Source organism: Amblyomma maculatum, chromosome 1 (genome assembly GCF_055883805.1).
Source record: "Amblyomma maculatum isolate TAMU_Amacu chromosome 1, ASM5588380v1, whole genome shotgun sequence".
Classification (NCBI taxonomy): Eukaryota; Metazoa; Arthropoda; class Arachnida; order Ixodida; family Ixodidae; genus Amblyomma; species Amblyomma maculatum.
In genome coordinates, this window is record NC_139344.1 from 192,900,951 (window position 1) to 192,907,312 (window position 6,362).

The following is a 6,362-nucleotide window of genomic DNA, read 5'->3' on the forward strand; positions in this document are numbered from 1 at the left end:
TTATACAGAACAGATCCCTCTATCCCAGCCTGCTGTTGGGAGAAGATCCTCTTGTCGAAGTTGAAAATGTTATCCATTTTCTAAAGGATGCAAAGCTCCTGAACGAACTTAAAGAAAAAAAAATATATATATACACACACACACACACAAAATAAAAACAAACCTTGTTCCTGGCGCATGATAGCCTGAGTTGCTTATGCGCCAAAAAACCCAATACAATGCAGTATTGACGCTTAATAAACACAGTGATTGGTGCTTTTACTATTTTTTACAAGCCTCGAAGCAGCTGAGCACTTCGCAGCTATTGCCGGAAGGACAAAGCAAAGCTGGCACTTATGAGTTGGTGCAATGCTGTATTCCTGCAGCACCCGAAGGCAGATAAAAGTAGAAGCATGACCTTGCATACTGCAAAACAGTCCACGAAACAGCTAGAAAGCGGCAGCGCGTGGCTATCCAGACCGCTTTGCAACACGGCGCACCCGGCACTCGCCTGGCGAGGGTGACCCTACGTCGCTGTCGCCATCTCTCGGCAGCCAGCGGCGTAACTTGTCAACGAAGGAGGAACGGCGGCGACGGCTGCGGAGCGCGGAGTTGACAGGCACAGAGTGTATAAAGGAGGCTATGGAATTACTTTGGCAGTCCTAATCGAAATAAGTCACCGTCGCCACAGCTCGCACACCGCGCGGCAAGTCGTGCCCACCACGGATGATGCAATACAGCCGGGATGCCCGTCAGGTTGGTTTCACGGTGCTACATGGTTGCTTGGAGGCGAAAGAAAAGGAACGCGGAACTCTCAAAAGCAAGCGATCAGCGCCCTCTTCGGCGGGAATTTCATAACCAGGGAGGCGGGCGGCGAAGCGTCTCATTTCGCAAGGAGGAGGAGGAGGAGAAAGATGAGGAAGAAAGGCAGGGAGGTTAACGGTAAAAGAACTGGTCTGCTACCCTGCACTGGGGTACCTGCTAAAGTACGGCTTTTAAAAAATACGCAACCTCGAAGGACATTTTTGGTGCGGAAATCTTAGAAAATCGGAAAGACTGCTTTATAACGTCTACAGTGCGGGTCGGGGACAAAAAATAAAAAGGCCAGAATTGAAAAGGATGTCGGGAGACTGCAGTTTCATCGCCCTGAACGCCGGCCAAGCAGCCGCCCGCAAGTGTGTGTGTGTTTGTGTGCCTATGTGTGTGCACGTGCTGGCTGCCTAACCAGATGCGGACGCCAAACCGCCAAGACATCCGCACCGGCAAGGGACCGTGAGCGGGCGAGGGTTCCTGTTACCGCCGCCGCCGAACCATATTGACGCCGCAACTGCAAGTTTCCAAAAGTCCACGCAAGCTGGGGTCTCACTAGTACGAAGGAGGCAAAAAGAACACGACCAAGCGCAAGCAGTTGCTTGCAAGACGCCGAACGAAATGGTCGCCGGTGTGAATGTGCGTACAATTTTCTTCGTTGTACGCAAATTCACACCGGCGACCATTTCGTTCGGCGTCTTGCAAGCCACTGCCTGCGCTTGGCCATGTTCTTTTTCTTCGTTCTTTCGATGGAGGCGAAAAGCAAGGCGCCCGTGTGCTGTGCGATGTCAGTGCACGTTAAAGAACCCCAGGTGGTCGAAATTTCCGGAGTCCTCCACTACGGCGTCTCTCATAGCCTGAGTAGCTTTGGGACGTTAAACCCCATTAACCAAACCAAACCAATTTTCTTCGTTCGTGTAGCCAAGTTTTAAGGCGGAAGCCTTTAATGCCTAGTCGTCGTGAGCAGAAGTTTTCGACAAAAATGTCATGCTTTTCAATTGGTCGAAATGGTCGGGACGTCGCAGTGCGCGAATTTTAAAAGGGGCTAATTGTACTTTGGATAGTAACCATGCAACCGATTAAAGGAATTGTATAGTGATGCTCCAAGTAAGTGGGACTGAGTTTAGTTAATTAGGTAATTAACTATTTAGTATAATTAATCATTATTTAGTTTCCTAAATGTGGACGTAGTTAAGAGCGGGTGTATTTACAATTGAGCAAAGTGATAGTCAATTACATTAATTAGCTAATTTGCACAGTGGTGCTAATTAGACAATTAGTTCAATTTTGCGCTTGCTGAATAGGAACTAAGGTTTACTGATAACTATTCCTTGTACTGGTAATTGACAAGTACAATACACAAATAGCTAATTATAGGCTTGTGCTAATTAGGCGATTGGTTATGGGCATCACAAACAGTGTCGCAGTCAATGCCTAACACTGTGCCAGGAAAGGCTTCCCTTGAAGCACTTTAGTGAGCCAAAGTGCCCCCTGAATTTTTTCTTCTGTGACCAACCCACATAAACGACAGTGTGGAACAAGTCATACAAGACAGCAATATTTCTTTGGAAGCCAAGTTGGGGGTGCATCACAGGTGAAAGCCCATTTCTCGTGCATGTGGTTTCGGACTTCGTTACATTCGTTTACATCTGGCTCGTGAGCATATGAGCGCGGTTCAGCTCGCTGCGACATTCTAACTCGCGAGTTCATGTACGCACGCGCTTCAACATCGCCGATACGGTCCCCGAATTACGCATGAACACGCCGTGCAGGTGTCGGTTTTTAGATAGGGCATGCAAGTTTTCGTTTAAGAAAGCCACCCTTCGAATGTGTCGGAGACACGACTGCGATTACTAGTATTTCTACGCGTTACGAATTAAACTGACACTACACCAAAGGAAACATTTACTGGATCCTGCGGACCGCAGCATCTACGCTTCGCGCTTCTGGTATACCCATACCACTTGCCGGGGAAGCGGTAAAATCTCACCGATGGATAACGGTTTTTGTGTTGCGCGGACTGTTGTGGCAGTGCACAACACAACAGTAATGGCTTTCTGCTTTTCGCGAAGACGAGGGGACAGATGCCATTACGACCAGCGGAATAATATTACGAACGACGCACGTTTCGGCACCGCTCAACGTGTTGCTGCGCCTGCTGCAATCCGCGACTTCGCTGCCGGCCGGCTCCCGGCAATTTCGCCTCGCGCCGCTCTTTGTCACGCCTCGAATCTTGAGGTTGGGAGCCCTATAGCAGTCTACTGGACAGCTGGACAAAAATTAATTTTCCAGCAGGGATGAAACTAACTTATTTGCGGTGGGTGGCGCCGCGCGGAAAAAAAAAAAAATAAAGAGGGTGCGCTTGGAAGAGGGTCCCCAAACGGCACTGCGCTTACGACATGTCGGAGGCAAACTCAGCATGCAAAGATTGGTTGAGATACCGTGCTTCACGCAGCTAAAAATTATGGAGACGAAGTTCCAAGCGCGCGAGCTCTAACCAGCGCGTGTCTCAAAGACGTAAATGTTCACTGTCACTGACGAAGTTCACTTCTCAGAAAGTCACCGCGTCTTCTTAAAAAAGGGGAAAAAAAAAGAAGAGTTGAATTTACAGTGGCTCGCGTATAATGTGGGTGTATACTAGGATAAACTATGGCAGCAGTATTCTTAAACACACAAACTACCGTAAATCGGTATCAGTTCAGTTCAGTTCAGTCGTTCAGTCGTGTCCGACTCTTCGTGACCCTATGGACCATATCACGCCACGCTTTCCGGTCTCTCACTATCTTCCTAACATCACATAACTTCATCTGCAGCGCCTCGAGGATGCCATCTAACCATCGCGTTCGCTGCCTACCCCTTCTCCGGTGACCCTCAACCTTCCCCAACATCAAATCTTTCTCCAGCGACTCCTCTCTTCTCATCAGATGACCAAAATAGCTGAGCTTCAACTTTAGAATTTGACCCTCCAATGAGCAGTCAGGGTTTATGATCGACAACATCGACTGATTTGATCTTCTGGCCGTCCAAGGAACTCTCAAGATTCTCCGCCAGCACCACAATTCAAACGCGTCAATTCTTCGGCGGTCAGCCTTCTTCACAGTCCAACTCTCGCATCCATACATCACAACTGGAATTACCATAGCATGAGTTATACGGATCTTGGTTGGCAGACTAATGTCTCTGCTCTTTACTAGGCGGTCAAGGGCTCTCTTTCCCAGAAGTAGGCGTCTCCTAATTTCATGGCTGCAGTCTCCTTCCGGGGTTATCTTGGAGCCCAAGAAGAGAAAATCTGTCACAGCTTCCACTTCTTGTCCCTTGATGCTCCAGGACTTGATGGGGCAAGACGCCATGATCTTTGTCTTTTTAATGTTCAGTTTAAGCCCAAACTTCTCACTCTCTTCTTGTGCGCGCATCAGAAGTCTCTTGAGTTCCACTTCACTTTCTGCCATTAAAGTGGTATCATCCGCATATCTAAGGTTGTTGATACGTTTCCCAGCAATCTTCACTCCAGCTGAAGACTCGTATCGGTATCACGCAGCTTCATTTCGGTAGATATGATATGCTCACAACATAGCGACTGGATAGTTGGTTCATACAGGAGATTGCAGCGAAGTAGTAACATGGACGAGACGAGAAGAAAGCAAACACGAGCGCTAACAACAGTTTTTTATTGCCCTGAGCCAGATTATATAGACACTAGGTCCAAAACAACAAAACGAGGAACCAACACATCTCATCACATCACCACGGATGCGTGAAGTGTTGGGTGGGTTCTTCATTTTGTTGTTTTGAACCTGGTTCTTATTGAGCGCTTGTGTTTGCGTTCTTTCGTCTCGTCCTTGTTACTATTGCGCTGTCCAGTATGATATGCCCCCTCTGGTTTTGTTTCGCGTTAACAAAATATGTGAACTGAACAATACACAGCGGTGTAACCTCTCCCTGCAAGTCGACCACCGAGACGGCTTGCTGTTATTTCATCAAACGTCCTCGATCGTTGTCAAGGTCTTAGGGAAACGCTCGACATGTGTCTTACATGTGTACGCCGGTGAAACACCCCCTTGGCGCTGTCAGCACTGTCAGTGTTTCCAGAGACGGCATATTTGTCATTTTTCGGTAGAAAACGCGCTAGAACATTAAGTGCCACCGTATTTCTGGATTGTCATGGTTCCGCTTTGCAATGTGAGGTAATCAGTTCCTATTTTCGTAAATTTGAACGAAGAGGCGGTTACTGAGTGGAAGCGTTTATAGTAAATGAGAAGCTTAATCTGGCGCACAATGCATTTACTTAAATTCTTATGAAATATAAGGGAATAGCATCCGAACAGTAAATTGTTTCGCACAAGGATATGATTTTCTTTTCAAATGCATCCACTACGAATCATTGCTGACACGTAGGAATTACGGAGTTTATCCGAATTGTCGTGTTTCCAAATACGAAATTTCTGGACAGATAAGCCGTCAAGCGAAGATGGGCCCAAGAAGCCACCTAACATAAAGTCGAAGTTGTTATTGCGACTGTAGGAAGAATTGGAAAAGAAACTGCACAGGCCTGGCTCTGTAACTGAACCGCTTTTGCTGCCTTGTGCGAATAGGAGAAAATAGAAAAGAAAGAAAGGAAAATGAAAGAGGGAGAGAGAGAAAGACGTACGTCGCAACGGCCGTCGTCCGCCACTGAAGCGGTGGCGGGTGCAATGATGGCCTACATGACCACAACTTTGTCCTTTTCCACCCTTTCTCCTTTTTTTGAAATTCGCGGCACGCTGGCTGCACAGAAGTTCCAGAATGCTGATATTGCTCCGAACCTGTATTTGCTGTTTTCAACAACCGCCAGCATGCGGCCTTGTCACAGTGATTGTAGCGCACGTACCGACCTTGAGTTTTTTGTTCGTGCTCGGTATCGCTAAGCGCGCCTTTATCACTTTCTGTCTAGCACGGGATGCGCGCCGAGATTAGTCTGGAAATATCGCAGGACGAGCACAGCTGTTTTAATTTTATTCCAGACTTTTCCAGTATCCAGTTGGTTAGTTTATGTAGATGGTTCCGCGCCTATTTTAAACTGAGCACTGCCGCATGCAACGGGCATGCTCTGTTCGAAGACCAGCGAGCGCGCTTGCTAAACTATCGCCGCCGCCGAGTTGCTTAGTTCTTTTGCGGGCACATGTCAGCCAATAAAGAGTTCATTTCATTGCTACACCTGTGTTCGTTTGTGGTGTACGGCATTATCACCACCTCGTGGCAATATTCTATACCTTCTTAAAGTGCGCTAACATAGCCCCTGGTCTCACTTGCAGATGAACGCGAGATTTGCAGTATTGCTTGATGAGCCCATAAACGCCGTCGAGCGTTTCGTGCCCTATCCGTGCTCCTCGATGATTATGATACCCAAATACGTTTCTGGGCCCGTGAGATGAGTTACTGAAACTGATCATGCATTTTGTGTGGTCTTTATTTTTCGCGTATGACATAGTCTCTGCCAGCGTCTAATTTTGTCCGGTGCTTGATAGTTCCTTAAATCCTCTCAATTTTTTTTTTGTTATACTTTCGGTTATCGCTTATGTTCCCCAACATAGAGC